Below are 23,209 nucleotides of genomic sequence, written 5' to 3' on the forward strand. Positions count from 1 at the left end.
CAGTTCTAAATCTATGATTCTATGAGCCTAAGGATCTCAATGCAGTCCAAGAATGCATTAGCGGTTGTGGCTTCCATTCCCTCCAAACTACCCCCCTCTTCCTAACTTCCCAGTTATTGTTGAAGATGCCTCTATCCTTCTGGTTACCTGGGTTCATAATCTAGGTGAGTTTATGGATCAGGTTTTATTAACAAAATCCAGAAGGGAAGGGAGTGGTTAGCAGCAGGTTCTTGGGGTGGAGCAGCACCTGAAACATCATCATCATCACCACCACCATCATCAACAATACCTGACTTCTCACTCTCCTCTCACCCATCATATCCAATCTGTTCCTGAGTTATATTTTTCCTGTCTTCTCAACATCTCTTGAAAACATCTACTTTTCTCCTCTGACACTGTCACCATTCTGGTGAAGACCATCGTCACCTCACACTTGGATCAATATAGCAGTCTTCTGGGGAATTTTCCTGCCTCAAGTTTGTCCCTGCTCCAATCCATCTTCCACTTAGAGGACAAAGTGATCTTCCTAAAGCCATTCCCTTACTCAATAAATTCCATTGGCTCCCCATTACAACCAGGATTGGCTTTTAAAGCCCTCCCCAGTTTGTCCCTGCCTACCTTTCCAGTAACATTATTTCTCCTATTCCTAAGAACTCCTTTTCAAGAAACCTTTCTCTGTTCACCTGTAGGCTAGAGTCTTCCCTCTGCTATTAATTCTCATTTATAGGGTATATATCTGGCATGTTCATAGTTGTTTGTGTGCTGTCTCTCCATTAGAATGTGAGCTCCTTGAGGAAAGGTATTATTTTTGCTTTTGGGGAGGTATCCCCAGGGCTTAGCAGTGCCAAATGCTTGCTGACTGTTCATATTGAGATGGCAATCCATGTAAACACATATCTATTTCAGATAAACCATGCCTCTCCCATCTTGACCTTGTGAATTAAGTAACCATTAGCAACAACTCAAACATTAATCATAAAAACTCAAATGTAAGAATTCACATTTATTGAGGGGTGTGCTGGCCCAAGTGTGAACTGGTTTGTGAGAGCCAATCATTAAATTTTCATCGTGAGCATGTATACCTTGGAATGCAGCAAATGCTGCAAACAGGATTGATTTATTTATCACTGTTGACTGTCAAAATGTAAGGAATCAATAAAGAAAATATTAATAATGTTGATTAAACTTAAAAGTGTATTGTGGACACATTTTTTCTTTCCATGGCGAGCTGGTTGTTAAATAATTACCCAATACACCCCTGCAGTTTTCCCTATTAAAATGTTGGTCCAAGGTTCTGTCCTGTCAAGTTCTTTGTGGGTCCTGACTGTGGCTCATCTTCCCAGCTTTGTGTGGTGCAGTTTCTACTTTTATTCATGCAACTGATAAACATGTCAGAGAGGACTAAGCACCCCCCCACCCCGGCAACCACCAGATACCATCTTGTGAGATGACTTCTAGCCATTAAAGACTATTCTGTGAGGTTGGCCATTCAGGCACTGTCAAAGCCATCTAACAAACAGCAGCTAGAGCACTGGTCCTGGATTCAAAAGGGCATGAGTTCAAATCTATCCTCACATATTTGTCAGCTGTGTGACCCTGAACAAGTTATTTAACCCCAATTGCCTCAAAATTAAAATAAAAATCAACTGTACTAATGATCATCCTGCCTCACTTTATTTTTTCCTTAGAGACTGGGCATTGAACACTGCCCAAATCTAGTGACCACTGTCTACAGCATTCCCCTGATCCACCAGTTTGGCAATTCCGCTCAAGAAGGAAGTCAATTCGGTACAAAATGAGTTGCTTTTGCTGACACCAGGTCCAGGTTGGCTCTTTGTGACCACAGCTTCCTTTTCACCATGTTTCCTAAACACCTTTCAATAAAACATTTTAGAATTTTCCGAGAAATGTCCAGGTCTTTGGTTTATCATCTGCAGATTCTATTCTCTGCCCTTTCCTGAAAATCTGGATAACATTTGACCATCTCCATTCCTTTGGTAACTCTCCTGGTTCTCTATCTTCCAAATGTCAGAGAGCCTGAACTGCAGATGTAATTCATCTGGGCCACGTGGCTTCAAGTTCATCAGGGCAACTAAATGATCACTGCCTGATTTCAGTTTCTCTTGCAGGGCTTCTGGGCTGACAACTCATCCATCCTCTTTGATTCCCTCAGTAAGACAACTAGCCAGAGTTGGGGGAAGGGTGGTTTGGTCTATTGTGGCCATAGAAGAGGGAAGAAAATCCATTTACAAGCTGATAAAACTCCTAATTGTGGCCTTCAGAGACCACTGCTCTGACCTAGCTGGCTAGCCACAGACATTTATGTCCCTGGGGGAGGCTCAAAGCTACATGCAGTCCTGAAATTTGCCTGTATTAGGGAGGAGGGCCTTTCCCATTTCTAGCCCAAGTTGTAGCTTTGAGGTAGTATGGCCTGATGGGCAGTGATCTGGAGTCTGGGTTCAAATCCCCTTTCTGCAGGGTGATTATACATAGGCAAGTTACCAAGTCTTTGAGTCTCAGTTTTCTAATCTATAAACATGGGGATAACCAGATCTGTACTATCTATCTCTTAGGCTTCTGGGAAACCCCATGGGAAATGGATTTGTAAATCTTAATTGTCAGACAATAGTAGTTATTAGTAGCACCTACAGCAGTAAAAGTAATAGTAGTAGTAGTAGCAGCAGCAGCAGCAGCAGCAGCAGTAGTAGCAATAGTAAATTAGCAGCAGTAATAGTAAAATTGTACTAGCAGCAATAGTAATAATAGTAGCTGCAGTAATAGTAGTAATAGTAAAGCAGCAGCAGTAATGGTAAAATTATAGCAGAAGCAGTAGTAAGAGTAGTAGCAGCAGTAATAGTAATAATAGTAGTAGCAGCAGCAGTAATAGTAGTAACATAGAAGCAGCAGCAGCAGCAGTAGTAGTGGTGATGGTGGTGGTAGTAGTAATAGTAGTGGTAGTGTTAGCATTATTGATCACTGGGAGAATTTAGCTTGATAAATTGGCAGGCTTATCTTTGAAGCCAGCCTAGGAATAAGCTTGAAGCAAACTCATACTTGATGATAATTAGTGGACTGATTATCTGGTTCCTCCTTCCCTTCCATCCGTCCAGTCTGGACAAATACTCCAGGGCTCAGAGAGCTCAGATCAGAAGAGATGGTGGAGAAATATGGAAGTGAGGTCAAAACAGGTGGAAGTGAGATTTTCAAGTTTTTTTCTCCATTTTTAATTTGGGGTGTGATCTTGTTTTAATTTGATTTATTTCCCCAACACTTAATATGTGTGTTCCCTGTACAAGGCATTAGACTGTATAGCAGGCATCCAAAAACAAAAATTAACTAATCCCCGTCCTCAAAAAGCTTATTTTTACTAGGATATGCCAACAGACATATGTTGATAAGATCAATAAATACAAAACATGCAAATCATTGTTACTACGTAGCAGCACTTTATAATTATTATCTCATTTGATCTTCACACACCCCTGGGAGACAGGTCCTATGTCAATCCTCATTTTTTAAATTTTTTTGCTAGGCAATAGGGTTAAGTGGCTTGCCCAAGGCCACACAGCTAGGTAATTATTAAGTGTCTGAGGCCAAATTTGAACTCAGGTACTCCTAACTCCAGGGCTGGTGCTCCATCCACTGTGCCACCTAGCTGCCCCAAATCCTCATTTTTAGATGAGGAAACTGAGGCAAACTTGCTGAAGGTCACCTAGATAATGAGTATCCGAGAACACAATTGAACTCAGGTCTTCTTGAATCTAGGCCCCACAACAGTTAGCTGTTATTGCTACTTTGAGGAAAAGACTTAAATTTAAGAGACTAAATAAACAGATCATAAAAACCATAGATAATTTCATCAAAGAAAATGATAACTATGAGACAATAAGCCAAATTGTTTGAAAAATTAATAATTTTAAGAGATAGAGACAAAAAGACAGAAATAGAGAGGGATCAAAGGACAGGAGAGAGAGAGAGAGAGAGAGAGAGAGAGAGAGAGAGAGAGAGAGAGAGAGAGAGAGAGAGAGAGAGAGGACACCTGTGAGGAAGGGAACGAGGAGGTAGAAATTACTTATTGCTTAGCAATTTGGCAATTCACTAAGTTGATAGAAAAGACCCAATGGGATGATGACTGAAAGAAGGAATGCTTTTGAAGACCTAAAAAGGAGAAGTCACAGGACTGTCTGAGACCACATTCATCGAGGGATTTGGATTCGAAACCTAGCCCTGCAGAATATCCCCCAAGAGCATCCTGGGAGATCATGTTGCAGTTTACAAAGTACACTAATGACTTAACACTATGGTAAAGCAGGTATCAAAACATGAGGCTGTGTCCTGGGAGACCTAACAGGGCCATGCTACCTGCGATGGCTTAGATCATTCTCTCTCCAAACCAAATAGAGGAGAGACATGTGAGGATCACATTTTGAGCTTGAGGGGATCTCAGAAGTCACCCTGTCCAAAATCTTCAACTCATTGAGAAAGTAGCTTAGGCCCAGAGAAACGAATAACTTGCCCAGTTAATCATCAATCAGTTAACAATTTTAGGTGATTATTATGTGTCAGATTCTCTGTTAAGGGCTGCGGGCACATAGGGAGGCAAAAACCAGTGCCTGCCTTCAAGGAGCTTAGCAGGTGTAAAAGTCAAGGCCAGGCTCTTTAATTTAAATTCCTGCACTTTGGACAACAATGGAACTGGAAATGTTTCCTCTTAGGGATCTTCATCTCAAGAGTGGGTGGGGGATGGGGTGGGGCCTCCCATGATTTCTATAATATAGAGCAATGTAGCAGATCTCTTATCCTAGGAATCCACTCTCCCTCAATTGAGAAATCCACCGACATAATATGTTATAAGTACACAGCAAGCTGGTAAAAATCCAATTCAATTAAACAAGCTCAAAATTCAATGTTCATTACCTGCAAGATGCTTCTATGTAGAAGCATCTCTTTCCCTACATCTATAGCTACCCCTACACCTCTGTTTCAGTCTCAATAATACCATCTAATAATATATTATTAATATATTATATATTATATGGTGGATATATAGATAGCTAGAGATAGCTAGATAGCTAGAGATGGTCGGATAGATGGACAGGTAGATGAATTTAACTTTTCAGAAGAGTGTTCAGAAGTAGTTGAATATGCAGAACGGTTCAAGAATGGTTTCATTTTATACAGGAAGTGGCATCTGAGCTGAGTCTTGAGGAGAGTTCAGAGATTCCAGGAGACAGAGGTGAAGAAGTCAAGCATTTGAAGAATATAAAGCAGGCCTAGGGCAAAGACATGGAGGTGGGAGATTACAGTATTCCTTATTTCAGGTCTAAATTCTTTGTAGAAGGGGAATCTTTCTAGCCTCTCTAGGAGGTTTTTAAACCAGAAGATCTGACCTTTCTTCTGGCTTCTTAAATCTGCTAAGAGGAACCACAAAATGGAGATGAAAGTTTCCCGGCATTTGCTGTTTCACTTCATGGATAGATGTGTCATTGACTCGGGTCCTCCTCCCTTTCTAGAACTTAAAAAAAGTGCCTTTTTTGGGCATGATGAATTAAAATATAGCTAATACTGGACAAATCCAGGAAGTACAAAATCAATGCAGCTGCTGCTTATTTTGCCTGAAGTGCAAACTGTGCACCCCAGTAAGCAGCTGAGAGTCCCAGGGATCCTGGGGGTACTATCAGATCCTCCTGGAAAAACTTTTGTGTTGGGGCAACAGCAGAAAGTGTTCACTGAAACAATCAGAATGGAGAATCTGGATTTCACTACATGTGAAGAAAGTGGGGATGTGTTTAATTTGGAGAATTATAAAACTGGAGGGGCACCAGAACTGTCTTCAAGCACTTGAGGGTCAAACTGCCCCCCCAAAACTAAAAAACAACTTCCTCATAATAAGTTTCCTGACCATGTAATGGGCTGTCCCTTTATGGGAGGTCTTACAATTCTTGCCTATTCGTCTTCCATATCTCTTATAGACGCTCCTTTTTTCTACTCACAGGGCCTGGGATTAGGTGGAAGATGATAATCACTAAACTATTCTTTATACTTAACTCTAGCTCTTAGAATCCCTCCTCTTACCACCTCTCCCATAAGGCCTTCTCAATTTCCCTAGTTATTAGCACTTCTCCCCTTAAAACATTGCATTTGCTTATAACTTTATAAAATATGCATACATTTATTTAATTAAAATACATTAATTTAATAATTTATAATGTTTTAGTATATTTTTATTTACATATGTTCATATTTTCTTTTCAACAATAAGTATAATATAAGCATTTTGCAGTGAAGGACTATTTTTCTCTTGTGCTTGGCAGAAGTATTAATTAGGTATTTCATAAATAAACTCATCCAGTTAGCCAACAGTAGTCTAGTCTACCACAGTGGTCTTCTCTGGGGCATGTGGGCTGGACAAGATGGATGCCCAAGTCCTTCCAGCTCTAAAATCCTGTGAGTCTGAGCTGAAGGTCAGTACTACTTGGAATCTATGTATCTCATCATCCCAGAAACAATACAAAGGAGAATAAATGAAAGCTGGAGATATTTGAGGCTCATAAACTGAGAAAAGAACAGTAGGTTTGGAATCTCTTTGGGCCTCAGTTGGTTGGTTGTTTGTTTTTTCCTTCAGAAAGGTGATGACTACACCATCTCTAAAGTCCTTTTAGCCCTGACCTTGTAGATTTTTGGATTTCTAGCAGAGAGGTCAAAATACTGGACCTTGTGCCTGCTGTGGTGTCCCAAAGCCTGGAAAGTTTGAGGAAATGAAGGAAAAAATACTCCAAAATTAAATAGAAAATCCTCTAGTGTTCAAAGTCCTCTTAACCTCTTTCCCTCACCATCTTTTCTCTTCTGCCTACACCTAACTCCTTGACAGGATTCTTTCTGGCTACTCTCTAATATAGGACCCTCTATCTCTCAGAATGTAAAAGCATTCTGACTGTCTCCTAGATCTGGAATGCTCTCCTCATCTCTGACTTCTGACCTTCTGACCAACCTGGCTTCCTATAAGTTCCAGCTCAAATCCTATCTTCTACAGGAAACCTTCCTCTATCTCTTAATTTTGGTGCCTTCCTTATTATTTCCTCTTAATTCTCAATATAGGGCAGCTAAGTGATGCAGTGGATAAAGAAGTAGCCCTGGAGTCAGAAGGATTTGAGTTCAAATCCAGTTTCAGAGGCTTGCCATTTACTGACTGTGTGATCTTGGTCAAGCTGCTTCACCTCCAGAAGTTGGAGCAGATGCTCTCAATGGTCCCTGTGGGCTCTAAATTGATCACTCTGAGATCTAGGCTAAGTGAGGCACTAGTTTACTTAAAAAAACAGGTTGTCTTACAGGTTGGCCAGAAGTGTCTTTAGCACTCCAGGATGAAGTGGGTCTGGAAAGACCTTTCCTCCCCCAGCTCCCTGAGAACTTGGATCTGACTTCTCTGCTGCTTTTGGTGTATGTGTGGAATTCTGTCATTCCTCATCAGACGAGATGGTGTCTAACAAATGATTTAAAAATGTTACTACTAATGATAATAATATCTGACAACAGCTAGCATTTATATAGAGTTTTAAGGTTTGCAAAGCATTTCACATAGGTTAACTTACTGAATTCTCACAGAAAGATGCTCTTAGTATCCCCATTCTACAGGTAAGGAAACTTAGACTGAGTAAGAGTGAGTGATTTGTCCAAGGTCACACAGCTAAAAAAATAAAAAAAAATCTGAGGAGGGATTTGAACTGAAGGCTCTGTGGACTCCAAGCCCAGTGGTTTTTTTTTTTTTTTTTTACTAACTTGTAACTTTATACTAACTTGTTTTACAAACTATTTGTCCTCCTACCAGACTGGGAGCTGTATGAGATCAGGAGCCAGATTTCATTTAAGGTTTGTATTTCTCTCAGCAATTGTGTTTAATAAAGGACTCCTATCCTTTGCCTTTCCCCACTTATGCCTTCTCCATCCAATATCAGCTTGTATGAATTCTGCAAATGTTTCATATTTATTTATTGCATCCCCATATAGAATCGAAGCTCTTGGAGGGAAGGAGCTAGTTTATTCTTGTCATTGTACATAGGATACTTGATAAAATGCTTAAGGATTGGTTGATTGATGCTCCTGATGCTAGTGTATCCCTCTCAGAAATGACTTAGTATTTATTTGAAGGTAATTTCTATTTAATTTGTACCTGCATCATTTTTCTCCAATAGAACTCAAGCTTCCTGAGGGCAAGGACCATTTCATTTTTTTTTTGCAAGGCAAATGGGGTTAAGTGGCTTGCCAAAGGCCACACAGCTAGGTAATTATTAAGTGTCTGAGACCAAATTTGAACTCAGATACTCCTGACTCCAGGGCTGGTGCTTTATCCACTGCACCACCTAGCCGTCCCCACCATTTCACTTTTGATTCTGCAGCCCTGCGCCTGGCAAAGAGCAGGTCCTAGATACAAGCTTACTGAATGAATAAAGGAAAGAGCATTTGAAGGTTGTGAGGCTTCTGTTGAGGTTGCCTGGAGAGGCGAAAGGAGAAGCCTTGGTTACTGCCAGCAGTGAAAACTCTGATAACCACCCAAGCTATATCCCTGCTGCCCCAGCCAATCAAGCTGAAGATACAAACTCGGTCCTGGGCAAGTTGCTATGGCAAATGAAGCAGTGAACAGGGCAGGATGGAGAGGCAGGCTTGTTCCCTCCCTCCAGGTTCACAATGGAAGGTACCAAATGAAAACCAGGATCCCAGAACTTCCTGAACTCTGCCTCTAAAAAGTCTTCCTAACCTCCAGTCATTTGCCAGCCAGCATGAAATCTAGCCATTGTTTGGCAATAAATCATGAATTTTAAGACTTGGTACTAGAAGGCCTAGGTGGGTCAACACCCTCAATTTACAGATGGGTAAACTGAGACCCAGAGAGGTGAAAGATCACCTAAACAGTAAATGGCAGAACAATACAGGAATCTCTAACCTAACTCCAAATCTGTTCTTTCCATTATACCCTCATTTTCTCTTGGTGTCTTGAATAGAGTAGGTTCTTAATAACTTTTGGTTGACTGAAAGAAAGAGATAAGGCACTAGGTGCTAATTCTGTAAAAGATATATCTTGGGGCAGGTAAGTGGTGCAGTGGAAAGAGCATATGTCCTGGTATCAGGAAGACCTGAGTCCTCAGATTCTTACTAGCTGTGTGACCTTGGTTAAGTGACTCCAAAAAAAAAGTTGTATCAAGATGTATCTTGGTAAGACTGATATTGAGAGGAAAGTTTTTACTGCTTTAAAAATATTCAGCATCCAAAAGCCAAGCTCCAGAGCTGGGAGAGCCTTTAGAAGTCATCTTGTTCAACACTGTTATTTTACAGATGAAGAAACTGAGGTTAAGTGTCTTGCTCACATTTATATGGTAAATTTCAAAGGTAGGCCTTAACAATCTCAGGTTTTCCAAGGTCAATGTCCTACTATAGTAACAGAAAAAAAGTTGTAAAAAGCTATAGTCCCTTGGAGAAGAAACCTATCTACATCATATTTTTTCCTCCTATGTTATCTAGCTTCTTCTGAACATGGTGGCTAAGCTTGCTCTTTCATCAGAGTCAGGAATGATTCCCAGGTAAAGGGATAGAGCCATGATGAAACAAAAGAAAGAGTGCCAAGTTTGGGGTTGGATGATCTGGGTTCAAATCCAGCCTTAGCCAACCCATTTGACTTTGGGCGAGGCATTTTCTCTTTCTGGACAATGGTGTTCTCATTTGTAAATTGAGGGCATTAGAAAAAATGGTCTGTCTATGGTTCTATGGCACTGGCTGGGGTCTGAAACTCTTCCCAGTGGAAATCCCAGCCTCAGACTAAGGCACAAGGAATAGTGAATGGGCGGTTTACATAGGAACAGAGATCCAGAGTGGGAAGGAACCTCAGAGGCAGAAGAGACAGACACGAGCCCACTTTTCCTGGCCTAGCTTTACAAAAATTAAAGTGTACCACATTGATAAAAAAGTCACAGAAATCTGTTTAAGCCTTCTCCCCCAGGGAAGATTCATTCACTAATTTGTTTATTCAACTGTTCATTCGTTCACATTCATTCATTCATTCATTTTGGTAAAGCAAGAAGTTTGATCTTTAAATGGCACTCTTCACAAGGCCGGCCACCAAATCTGCAATGCTGCAGGCCGAAGGAATGAAAAGCAATTACATCTGCTGCTCTATTTAAATGAGGTGAGCAATTTCTTGCAATATGCTATATTTTGAATCCTAGAGAAATAGTGTTATTATGGGATGAGGCAATGTGCTGCAGAGGGACCACAACTCAAAACAGCTGGGAGGCCAGTTGTGGTCCAAACTAGCTTCTCTGGATCCCAGATGTATTAATTTCCATAAATGCTAATAGGCCATTTCCCTTTTGGCTATTACTTATGTCACCTCCCCTTGGATAGATTTCAACAGAAAAGAAAGGAGATGCAGAAAAGAAGGGAGATGCAGAAGTCCACCTGTGGACCAGTTTACCTATACGACTCTGGGTTACTATCTATTTGTTCCCCAAGAGCTCCCTTTGATTTGAGGGTGACACATCCCTGCTTCCCCCCCAAAGATACCCACAGTGCAGGGGAGCAAACAGTTGCCAAACCCACAAAATGCTGAATCACAAAGCTGAAGCAAAGACAGGGAAGTGGGGGTGGGGAGGTGGGGACCAGGAAAGAGAGAAGAGTTACTGATCCTGAGAAAGCTTCTATCCAAAGCATGTCCAGGGGCCTTGATTAAAGTCTAACTCTCTCTTGGGGCTCTTGGGAGAATCAGGAAAAGAAGAAAGGGGAGCCCCTGAGACTCTGGAGGGAGTCCTATCTGGCTTGGCTTGCATTGCTCGAGAGGGATGTTCTTGCAGCAGTTGCGGAGGGAGGAAGTGGTAAAGCAGGCAAGCCACCAGCCTCACAGAAGAGCTGCAGAGGGAAGGGGAGGGGAGGGCACGCAGGTCTTCTAGCCCCTCCATGTGGGTACCAAGATGGGCAGTGAGAGGGCAAATGGAGAGGGAGGAGGAGGAGGGGGAGGAGGAGGAGGAGGAAAGTGGCAGGAAGGGTTGGTGGTGATGGTATGGAGCGTGGGAGAGATCACAGGCTTGTGGGGGCATAGAAAAAAAAGAAGTTTCAGAAAGAAAGAAGGAGAGAGGTGAGAAAGGAGTGAGAAAGTGAAAAAGATCCAAGAGGATGAAGGAACACTACTTGAGGTGTCAAAGAGAAAGAAGAAAAGGGGCAAAGTAGAAGAAATAGATGTGGGGCTGCCGGTGAGCAAGAGATGAGGAAACTGGATTTATGGGAAAAGGAAATGGGAGATAAAGAAAGATTAAGAATCTGGGAGAAGACATGGAGATGAAGGGAGAAGACAGAGGGTATAGGGAGGAAAAGAAGGCTGGAGATGGGGAGGGGAAGGGAAAGGGATGGAGATGGAAGAAAAGGGGAAAGGATGGAGCTGGGAAGGGGAAGAAGGGATGGAGCGGGAAAGGATAAGGGATGGAGATGGGGAGAAGGTATGCAGAGGAAGGGGAAGAAGGGATGCAGAGGAAGGGGAAGAAGGGATGGAGATGGGGAAAAGGGATGGAGATGGAGAGAAGGGATGGAGATGGGCAGAAGGGATGGAGATGCAAAGGATAAGGGACGGGGATGGGGAGAAAGGATGGAGATGGGGAGAAGGGATGGAGATGGGGAGAAGGGATGGAGATGGGGAGAAGGGATGGAGATGGGGAGAAGGGATGGAGATGGGGAGAAGGGATGCAGAGGAAGGGGAAGAAGGGATGGGGATGGGGAGAAGGGATGGAGATGGGGAGAAGGGATGGAGATGGGGAGAAGGGATGGAGATGGGGAGAAGGGATGGAGAGGGAAAGGGCAAGGGACGGGGTCGGGGAGGGGGAAGAGAAGGCACGGAGGGGGAGAAGAGGGAAAGCGCCCGCCAGGTGTCCAGGCCGCTCAGCCCTCCCGGCGCAGGTGAGGGACGCGCGGCTCGGGGGGCGGTGACTCGCCCAAGGTCACACGGCTGCCCGGCCGGCAGGGCGGGCTGGCACCCCGCGGGGGGCTGGCAGCCCGGGGCCCCTCCTGCACCAGGCCGCCGCGCCGGGGCCGGGAGGGGCCGATGGGCAGCGGCCGGGGCAGCCCAGCGCCCGCGGCGCCCGGAGCGGAGCGGCTCCCGGCGGCCCCGCCTCCCGGCCCCGGCCCGATCCCCGGCGCTCACTCACCTGGGGGGCTGCGGCTCCGGCTCCGGCTCGGGCTCCCGACTCCGGCTTTTCCTTCCCGCCCTCTCCCGGGCAGAGTTCAGAGCCTCCGGATCCCGCTCGCCCAGGCAGGTTCCGCCCGCAGCATCTCCACCTCGTGGGACTCCCGGGGCCGCGCCCCCTTCCGTTTCCTATTGGCCCGGACGGTCGCCCGTCACCTGCCCATTGGTCGTCGATCCGCCAGTCATGCAAATCGGGGGCGGCCGATGGCCGCGACGATTGGGTGAAACCCTCTCGGTCGGGCTTCGGCGGCCTGGGCTCTGATTGGCCCAAAAGGGCCGCGGCCCCTGATGACGACACTGGCGGGGGCGGGTGCTTGAGCCGGGCCGACTCCGGCCTTCCTCGGACCCGCTCTCCCGGCCGTGGTGGGCCGCGGCAACCTTTCCCTTGCGTCTCTAGACTGGCCCGGAAGACATGCAGCTCAGGTGGGCGCTCCTGCTCGGGCGGCCGCGGCCCCCGGCGGGGAGAAATCTCCCCGCTGGAAGGCGTTTCCTCCCTCCTCGGAGGTAGCGGCGGCCCGTCACCTCGGTAACCACGCCGGGCGACGGGCGAAACCATTGAGCGCCGAGGGGGGGACGAGGCGGGAAGAGTCGATGCGGAGGCTTTTCGGGGGGCTGGACGTCTCGGGGACCCTCTCGGGAGGGCTCTATCACGGCGGTTTTGTGACATCCAAGGACCTCGCCGTGGCTTAAAGCGGAGGCGGAAGGCGACATCGGGGGTGGGAAGAAATGTCACCCCCTCCCCTCGACTCAGTTGGTTTGTCCCGCGGCGCCGAGGCCGGGAGGGGTACACTGGGGCGACCCTGGTGCCAGACTCGTGCCCTTTGACCTCAGACGCGTGCCCCCCCCTCCCCTCACGGACCCGGGCGCCTTCCCAGAAAGGCTGCCCGGGGTCGCCCCTTCCAGGGGCGCTTGGGGGTCTTGGGCCCCCACTCCGGTGGGATCCGCCCTTCTCATCCCCGCCCCCGTGCGCCCCCTCTGCGCCCCCCTTCCATCTTCTTCCTCCCGGTTCTCTCCCCCTCCCCCCCTCTTCCTCAAGCTCTTCTTTCCGTGCCCCCCGCCTCTACCAGCTCCTCCTCCTGTGCCCTCCCTTTCTCCAACCCCCTTCTCTCCTCCAGGCTCCTCCCAGCCCCCCTCATCTTCCCCACTTTCCTTCCCATCTCCCCTCTCCTCTCTAGCCCCGACTCCCTCCTCCTTCCAAGTCTTTCCTCTTTGCCCTTCTTCCTCTTAGTCTTGTCCTTTATTCGCTTCTGGTCCTTCCCCTTCCCCTTCTCCCCATCCCCTCTCCTCCTTTCATGTTGCCTCCTTCCTCTCCCCTCCACCTTCCTTCACTCTTTCCCCCTCTTACTCCTTTTCTCAGCCTAATAGTCTTCCCTCAAATCCTTCCCTTCCAAACTTTCCTCATCACTCAAATTCTCCATTTCCTCCCCAACTCCTTTTAACCTACATCCAGATCCTTTCTTTTTGACTTCCTCAGATGACCGTGCTCCACTAAACCAGACTATGGCAGGTTAATACCCTCAGCCTTCCATTTCTGGAAGCCCGAGACGAAAGTTTTCTAAAACCTCATGAGAGTGTGGACTTTGGAAGACAAAAAGGGCCTTGTTATGGTCTTATTTCTGGTAACCCTTGGGGGAAAAAACCCTCCTTGATTGAGAATTCTATATTTTATTCGCCAGAGCAAAAATCTTTGACAATGTTTTGGTCATGTTCTCATGGGTACTTTGTTGCTATGGAATTTTTCCATGCATTTTTTTTTTAGTTTTTTGCAAGGCAATGGAGTTAAGTGGCTTGCCCAAGGCCACACAGTTAGGGAATTATCAAGTGTCTGAGGTTGGATTTGAACTCAGGTATTCCTGACTCTAGGGCTGATGCTCTATCTACTGCGCCACCTAGCTGCCCCTCATGCATTTCTTTATGTCATTTTCTTCTCAGTCCGTATATAGAAAGCTGAGGGTATGCCTATATATGTTTCTGAGTGTGTAGATACCCTCCTGTTTCACCACTTTATCATCTATCTATCTATCTATCTATCTATCTATCTATCTCCAATCTTTTCCTCCCCATTTTATTCAAGATATGTCCCATTTCCTCCACTTTGAAAGTTCTGTCCATATTTTGCCATTCTCTCATTCAGTGATGGATATGAATTCAACTAATATTAATTCAATTCCGAAATATTTGTGAAGTGCCTACTGTGTGCCAGAAAGGAAAGTTTTACTTTCCTCTAGGCATTCTGCTAAAGTGCTTTACAAGTATTATTTTAAACAGCACAACAGTCATGGGAAGAAGGTGCTGTGATCCACGTTTTACATTTGAAAAAACAGGCAGTGGTTAAGTGATTTGCCCAGGGGGAAGGGTTCGAATTCAGATATTTCTTACTCCAGAGACATTATTCTATCTGCTGGGCTACCTAGCTGCCTCACTGTCCTAGACCCTGGGAAAATAAAGGGATAAAACAGTATACTAGTCCTTGGTACCTAGTAAGATGAATGACTTGGTTATTGAAAAACCAATCAGATATGAAATTGATCCTCAAGTTATAGAAGGTAATATACAGATTGAATCAGTTAAAATGTCCTTATGCCATTGTTTTTGACCCACAGTGCTCTTGGTAAGCATAAGTAAACAGTCATAAAGATAATTACTGCTTATGTGCCAGCATCTGTTAACAAAAAAAAAAATGAGATCCAATTAAGCTTGATCATCCTGAGAGCATCTGGAAGGTGCCTAACAAATAAGTATGAAAGAAAACAGATTTGCCAGCTTATCTATAGCTAGCTGTATTCATCGTAGATAACAGTATAGTGATTATAACATTTCATTCTTTTGCCCTAGTGTTTGGTCTGTTATAAAGGGGAGTAGAAATGACTCTTAAGAAGAAAATAATAGGGACTTGACTAAACACATAGAAACTTTTTTAATAGATTTTTTTTTAACAAGGCAATGGGGATAAAGTGGCTTGCCCAAGGCCATATAACTAGGTAATTATTAAGTGTCTGAGGCCGGATTTGAACTCAGCTACTCCTGACTCCAGGGCCAGTGCTCTATCCACTGCACCACCTAGCCATCCCTTGAACCAAGCACATAAAGAAGAAATCAGTTTTGGAAAGTGACACGATTTTAAGGACATTCAAAGTTTGATTTTCAAGTTATATCAAAGGACAGAGGATCCCCAAAGAATGGAAAATATCACAGATGGCTTTATTATTAAAGGTGAATGAGAAGGTAGCAAAAAACCTTGACTATATGCTCACTTTTTCATTTCTGTAAAATCCTTAAGGAGATTTGTCTCTGGTAATACTGAAAGTATTCTCGAGGAAATGGGAGAAAGTAACTGGCAGACTTTTAGAGGTGATTTTCTACAAGACTATTTTCATCATCACCTGGTTGAGAGATGTAGAGTTCATTGTGTGTAGTGATTAAAAAGGGGTGGGGGAATGACTCTGTAGGGTAAAATGTAGCCAAGACTCCAAGGATTACTTGATAGATTTAACCAGAAGGAGAACTTGATTCCACGATTGTTTCAATTTAATTATTTAAGCTAAACAAGCATGTTTGAAGTGTCTCTAATAATAGCTAGCATTTCAATAGTGCTTTAAGGTTTACAAAGCTTTACCAAACAACAGCCTTACAAAATAACAACAAGCTTTACAAATAACAACTCATTTTATATTTACGACAACCCTGGAAGGTAGATGCTATTCCCTTTTTGTAAAATGAGGAGACTGAGTCAGAGGAAGGTTAGGTGTCTTGCCCAGGGTTAGTCAACAGTTAGTCAACAAGCATTTCTTCAGCATCTTATGTGTGCTAAGAACTACGTTAATACAAAGAATAAAGGATACAAAGAATAAAAAAAACCCAGCCCCTGCACTCTGGAACTTGTAATCTAGTGGAGGAGACAGTGTGCAGACAACTATTTCCAAACAATCTGTATATGGGATAAGTGAGATAATCAACAGAAGGAAGGCCTTAGTATTAAGGGAGATTGGGAAAAGTTTTCTGTAGAAAGTAGTATTTTATGTAGGACTGAAGGAAAGCCAGGGAGAGTTGGAGAAAAGGGGAAAATATTCCAAGAATGCAGGATAGATAGAATTTCTTTTATAAAGGAAAGCAAAGGAGGACAATGTCACTGGATCACAGAGTGATTCAGGTGAGAGAAGACTGGGAATGTAGGAAGGGCCCATCTTTCATAAGAAGGACTTTGAATGCCAAACTTCATCTTTGATCTGGAGATGTTAGGGTTGGTCATCAGATTTTATCAAATATATTGATGTGGCCAGACCTGTGCTTTAGGAAGACCAGTTTGACAACTGAATAGAAGATGGACAGGAATCAAGACAAAATTGAAGCAGAGACCAACCACCAGCAGTCTCTGGCACTTGATTTAGGCATGATGTGATGAGAGTTCACACTAAGAGCAGTGGTAGTGGCAGAGGAGAAGTAGGGATTTATGTGAAATGTGGGCAAGGTAACATGAATGAGACTTGACAAATGATTGAATATGAGGAAATGAGGATCATACCTAGTTGGGAACCTGGGTGACCTTTAACAGTCATAGGGAAGTTATAAAGAGGGAGTGGGGTAGATAATAAGTTCAGTTTTAGATATGTTGAGTTTAAGATGTTCCCAAGGCATTTTGTTCAAAATGTCCCTGAGACGTTTTATTTACAATGTCCCAAAAGGGGCCAGCTAGGTGGGGCAATAGACAAAGCACTGGCCTTGGAGTTAGGAGGACTTAAGTTCAAATGTGGCTTCAGACACTTAATAATTGCCTGTGTGATCTTGGGCAGGTCAATTAACCCCATTGCCTTAAATAAATAAATAAATTTAAAAAATGAATTAAAAAACCAAAGCAATGTCCCAGTAGACAGTTGTTAATGCCAGACTGGAGATTAGGACAGAAGTTAGGATTAGATAAATAGATCTGGTAATCACTAGCTTAATGATGTTAATTGAATCTCTGGAAGTTGAGATTACCAGGAGACATAAAATAGAAGAGAAGAGGGCCTAGTCCAGAGACTTGAGGGGACATCCATCATTAGTGGTTGTAACCTGGATGAAGATCCAGCAGAAGAGACTGAACAGGAGTGGGCAAGCCAGGCAAGAGGAGAACCAGGAGACATCAATGTCATGAAAACTTAGGAGAGACTATCAATGACTAGAGCATGGCAATGTCAAAGGCTAACGAGAAGTCAGGACATGAGAATTGAGAAAAGCCCATTGAATTGGTGATGAAAAGGTTATTGGTAACCTTGCAAAGGGCAGTTTCAGCTGAACGGTGGGATGAGTGAGAAGATGAAGAGAGTAAGAGGGACAGAGCTAGTAAATGTCTGAGACTGGGTTAGAATGCAGCTCCTGATTCCATAGCCACTGTTTTACCTACATTGCCATTATGTGACAGGTTTTCTAGATATTGGAGCTGGAAAGAATAGAAGGAAATATTCTGCCTTCAAAGTGCTTATATTTTACTATTGGGAAATACATATACATTCAAAATAAATACAGATTAAGTACATGGTGATTTTGCCTTATTTCTTACCTAGCTTTAATCACCCATTGACCATTGCCTCAATCAAACAGATCTGGGAAAAAGACCTTAGCTTAAAAAGGTCAAAGTCTCCCACTGCATCTGGGGCCATCTCCAGTCTTCCTGATCTAAATCTTGCCTCTGGAGGCAGTTGACTCTGAGGAGAAAGTGAGACTGGTGACTATGAACATCCCTCCCTCATTTAAATCCAATTCACTTTCGGGTCACGGCATCACCTCCCTGATGTCATGATCCTCTTTAAGAATGAAGAACAAGCAACAACATTTAGGGGCACTGTAAAGTGGAGTTGGGCTGGGGGTGGAAACAGAAAAGGTTGGGTGTAGGAGTGGGAATGTGAGCTGAGCTTTTTGGTAAGTTGGGGATTCTAAGTGGCAGAGTGGGAGGGAGAACATTCCAGCTATGAAGGATAATGGCCTTTGAAAAAGGAGAGAGATAGATGGAATGTCATATTGAACAAGAAGACAGCCAATTTGCTGGAATAGAAGGTAAATGGAAAGTAGTATTTGTGAATGGATAGATTGAAACTGGGCTTTGAAAAGCTTTTGATGCCAAGTGGAAGAATTGCTGTATCATTCCAGAAGCATTTGACCTGCTGCATCTTTTGGAAGTGGGGAGTGAAATGGTCAGACCTGGTCTGAATAGACATCATCTCTGTAGCTATGAGGAGGATGAATCGGAGAGGCCAGAGACTTCAGACAGTGAAACAATTTGGAGGCTGATGTAGTAGATCAGGGGAGTGGTGATTATGCTTTTAACTTAGCATGATATAGGGAGGTAACTGAGTGGAAGGAAGGTGACGAATGGGAGAGATATTTTGGAGGTAGAGTTGATAGAGCTGGTCAGTTGAAAAGCTGGTGAGGGTCAATGAGATTTTGAAGAGTTGAGAATGAATGAGATTGTAAAGTTGGAAGATTCATGGTTCTTAATAGAAATGGAGAAGTTCAGAAAATGTCTGGGTTCAAGGGAAAAGATAATGAGTTCAGTTTCGGATATGATGAGTTTGAGATGCCTTTGGGAAACCCAGTTGGAAATGTCCAACATCTAGGTAGAGATAGGAGATGGGCTCAGGGATGAGGATTGGATAAGTCATTTTGGGATAGATCTCATGAATTGAGTACTAATTCTGTGGAGGTGACTGATAAAGAGGATAGTTGAAGCAGACCTAGGAGAGAGCAGTGTCATAAAAAACCTAGGAAAGACAAGATGCAGAGAAAGGGGCTATTCAGTGGAGTCAAAAGCTCAGAAATGTCAAGAAGGATGAAGACAGAGTGAAGACTTTTTAGTTATTAAAAAAAAATCATTGGTGACCTTGAAGAGATTTCAGGTGAATGGGAGGGTCTGGATCCCAATTCTAGAAGACTGAAGAGAAAAGGAGGTGAGAAATTCGAGACAAAATGAAGGCATCCTTTTGTAGGAGTTTGACTTGAAAGGAAAGAGAATTATAAGATGATAGTTTGAGGGTATGGTAGGGTCACTGTAATATTACTATTAAGCTTAATGCAGATAAACACATGCATGCCCAAAGACTGCTGATATACTGGAGGATGGGCTAGAAAAAAATCGAAGTGAATTCAAGAAAATCCAAGATAATCTCACCCAGGTGAGATTCACTGCTAGTCCAATCACAATAGACCTGGAACTCTTCTCTAGGGTGCCGTGTGGGGTGGGGCAACCAGTTGATCAGCAAGCATCGAGTGCATCCTCAATGCTGATCATGATGCAAGACAAGTACTAAGTGCTGGGGCCACAAAGATATGTATCTCTGCCTTCAAAGTACTTTCTTTATTGGACATAGAAAATATATACCATATAGTGGAATTTGAGAAGGAAGAGAGATTCATAAATCCGGGCTTCTATAGAAGGGAGCACTTGAGTTGAGTCTTGAGAGACGCTAAGGATTCTGGAATGGGCAGAGGTTGACAGAGGAACTGGGGGAGAGTCCATACAAAGACTAGCAACCAGGTGATGGAATTTGAAGTTTAAGGAAAATTTAATAGTCCCATTTGTAGGGATGTGGGACAACAGATAGAGTGCTGGACCTGGAGTCAGGAAGACCTGAGTGCAGACTTGGCAAGGCACTTCATCCTCATTGACTTTGTTTCCTCATCTGTAAATTGAGTTGGAGATGAAAATGGTAAACCACTCCAGAATCTTTGCCAAGAAAACTCCTGATGGAGTCAGGAAGAGATAGGACTGAAAAGGCCTGAAAAGGATACTTGAATGGGTAGAAGATGAAATAACTTATGTATTGACTAATTTCATCAGACTCTATCATCCCTGCAGATGGCAACAGGGTGGCTTTATAATTCATTGAGAGGAAAAAAAATGAATAAACTGGACTGGAACTCAAGACATTGTATAGCACTTTGAACAATACCAAGCTGTTCGCTGTGGCAACAACCCTTTTCAATACCAGTATTTTCCCAGTGATGCTGCTGTGGATCATAGAATACCAACAGAAAAATCAAATTTATAGGTACCCCAAAGATCAGTAGAAAGACACATGGTAGTGTCAGAAGGATGCAGCATATTCTGGAATCAGAGGATCTCAGTATTAGAGGGGACTGAGAAAGTGATCCACTACAACCTGTTGTGGTTGTTTGCCCATTGTTCTCAAAGAAGATCATGAAGGGAAGTGTGGTTGTGACATTCAAATGCATTGGATCTAAGAGAGGCAGGGTTGTGCAGAGTCACCAGCCTCCCTTTCTCTTGTGGAACCATCTGGATCCAATGGCAAGATGTGAATCAGGCCTCAAGAGCACCTTGTACCTGCTGAAGAATCCCCTCCACAACATTTCCAATAAGTGATTATCCAGTCATTGTGTGGGAACTCAAGGGGGCCCTCAAGACTACTTTTGCCAACCCTTTCATTGAGCTTTAGTGAAAATAGTTTTCCATCCAGGGTCACCTCTAGTCATCCTGGCCCCTGACCCCTGGACCCAGATGACTCTGAAGGAGAAAGGGAGGCTGGTGACTTAGCACAGCCTCCCTCTCTCAGATTGAGTTCTCATGGTATCATTTCCCTGACCTCATGATCTTCTTTGAAAACATCAGCTTTTAGTACAGAATTGGCACATGGTAAACACTCTCTCCTTTTCTCCTTCCTTATTTCTTTCCTTCTTTCCCTCACAGTCTGAATTCCTTTGATTTTCCTATGGTATGGTCTCCAGACTGTTCTCCATTTTAGTCATCCACCTCTGGACATGTTCCAATTTGCCTAGTAAGAGAGGAGGAAAAATTTCTCTTGGGAAATTTTGGGGCAAGTATGTTCTGGGATGATAAAGATCTTTTGGTGCCAAGGAGAAGGTTTTATGATCACAGCAGTTGTTGATTGTCAGTATTAAACAAAGAATTGCTACCATTTCAAAAGTTTCTTTTTTTTCCCCTTGCAGGAGCAGTGGGATGAAGCAAAGGTAGGTATTGTAAATGACTCAGTTTATAATAATATCAAAAATAATAGCAGCTGGTTGATAAGATTGTTGCTTTAGAACTGGAAGGGACCTTACAGACTGTAGCTTAGGGCTCTAGGCTTCAGGAACTCTGGGATACAAAAAGGGTTGAGAATCCCTAGTCTAGTTCAGCCCTCTCAGGAAAATGGAAGCCTAGAGAGTTTATGATTTAAACCACAGATTCTTTTCACTCTACAAGTAAAGGCTTTGTCATTACTTGTTTAGAAATAAAAGCCATGATGTTGGTTCTAGGCTCCCCAGGGAGGAAGAATCCTAGATGGCGGGAGAGGAGCCAGAAGTCTAAGAACCAGCTCTGTGTAAAGCATTCTAAAAAGGTAAGTTGAAGATACAAAGAAGGAAAGATTCAAGCTCTAGCCTGGAACTTGTAATCTGTTGGTGAAATAATGAATCCTATGTGCTCATTATAATAGTGGGTAGGAAGGGTTAGTGTGCTAAGAGCAACAGTGGAGAGGAGGGGTGTGTGACTTCTAGCTTGTATGGATGCATTGGTATGAAGGAATCCATGAAGCTGATCTTGGAGGGGGGCCTTGAGATATTGGTAAATGAGGATGAGTGGAGCCTGAAAGAATGGGGAGGCATTCCAGGAAAAGGGCACATGGTGTAAGTCACGTCAAAGACACAAGGAAAGAGCAGGAGGGTGCCATGTCCAAAGCAGGTAACACTTATGATTTCCATAACTTTTTAACAGTTTGCAAAGTAGAGCCAGATTTTGTGACTTCAAGGTCACACCTCTTTCCATTCTATCAAGCTGTACGGGTACGTTGGAATGCCATTTTATATGGCTAATTCATTTATGCTCAATATAGAATTTCAAATTATTGACAAAATGGGGATAAGTGGATCAAACATTGGTTGTTTAACTAGACACAAAAGTAGTAATTAATAAAATCAACCCAGAAAGAGTTCTTTAGAAGAATGGCCCAGTGATCTGTCCTCTTGAGTTTGTCTTGTTTGATATTTTTATCAGTGATTTAAACGAAGATGTGGACAGAATATTTAACAAATCTGCATATGACAGGAAGCTGGAAGAAATAGCTAGCATGTTGGCAACAGAATCAAGATCTGCAAAGATGTCATCATGCTAGAATGATGGGCTGAAATTTCATCTAAATATATTATGCAAAGTTCTAGATTTGAATTAAAAAATCAATTGCATATGTATTTGGAGGCTGTTGCTACAAATTCAGGGTGAATCAAGACTGACACAGCCCAAAACGTCAAGCAATGTTTTATTAAGAATCTGCTATGTGCTAGATACTGGGATAAGTTCTGGGCATGTAAAGAAAGGCAAAAAGCAACCTTTTCTCTCAAGGTGTTTTAGTTTAATGGGGGCAACAATGTATAGACAACTCCATCCAGTCAAGATATTGCAAAATAAATTGGAGAGGATAACAGAAGAACATCACATTAGCTTTAAGGGGAACCTAGAAACACCTCTTGCAGAAGGTGCAATTTAAACTGCCTGGGGAAGGAAGCTAGGAGGTGGAGATAAGGAGGGAGAACACTTCAGGACAATGGAGGGGACAGTGAAGTAGTACTAAGTCAGGAGATGCAATGTCACATGTAAGCTATTGCAAGAAGGCCATTAGTGCTGGGTCATAGAGTATAGACGGGAGTCATGTGGAAGAAGACTGGAAACATTGGAAGGGGCCAAGGACATTAAAAACCAAATAGAGATTTTACATTTGATCCTGGACATATTGTAAAGCCAATGGAGTTTATGAAGTTTAGAACGATTGCTTTGACAGCCAATTGAAGGATAGACTGGAATGGAAAAACTTCATATAGAAGGCCTACCGAAGTCTACTGCAGTAGTCCAAGAGTGAGATGATAAGGGCCCCAGGGTGACAACAGTGACATAGGGGAGAAGAGAGATGTGAAAGTAGAATCAACATTTGGTGATATATAAGGGAAGAGGGAGAGAGAGGTGTTGAGAATGTCACCTGTGTTGTGAGCCTGCATGACTGGGAGGAT

General features: G+C 43.5%; 2 protein-coding genes across 5 annotated transcripts in view; one reads left to right on the plus strand and one right to left on the minus strand.

Annotated features, from left to right (window-relative positions):
* The window catches only part of KCNAB2 (potassium voltage-gated channel subfamily A regulatory beta subunit 2), a 186,399-nt gene extending 173,670 nt beyond the window's left edge, over nt 1–12,729 (minus strand). For all 3 annotated transcript variants that reach the window (XM_074218628.1, XM_074218624.1, XM_074218627.1), the window contains exon 1: nt 12,180–12,729. The gene's annotated coding sequence lies outside the window, so the exon portion shown is untranslated. The remainder of the gene's footprint in view (nt 1–12,179) is intronic.
* The window catches only part of NPHP4 (nephrocystin 4), a 169,232-nt gene continuing 158,524 nt past the window's right edge, over nt 12,502–23,209 (plus strand). For both annotated transcript variants that reach the window (XM_074218620.1, XM_074218621.1), the window contains exons 1-3: nt 12,502–12,640; nt 21,158–21,178; nt 21,467–21,549. The gene's annotated coding sequence lies outside the window, so the exon portion shown is untranslated. The remainder of the gene's footprint in view (nt 12,641–21,157; nt 21,179–21,466; nt 21,550–23,209) is intronic.

This window comes from Macrotis lagotis, chromosome 1 (genome assembly GCF_037893015.1).
Source record: "Macrotis lagotis isolate mMagLag1 chromosome 1, bilby.v1.9.chrom.fasta, whole genome shotgun sequence".
Lineage (NCBI taxonomy): Eukaryota > Metazoa > Chordata > Mammalia > Peramelemorphia > Peramelidae > Macrotis > Macrotis lagotis.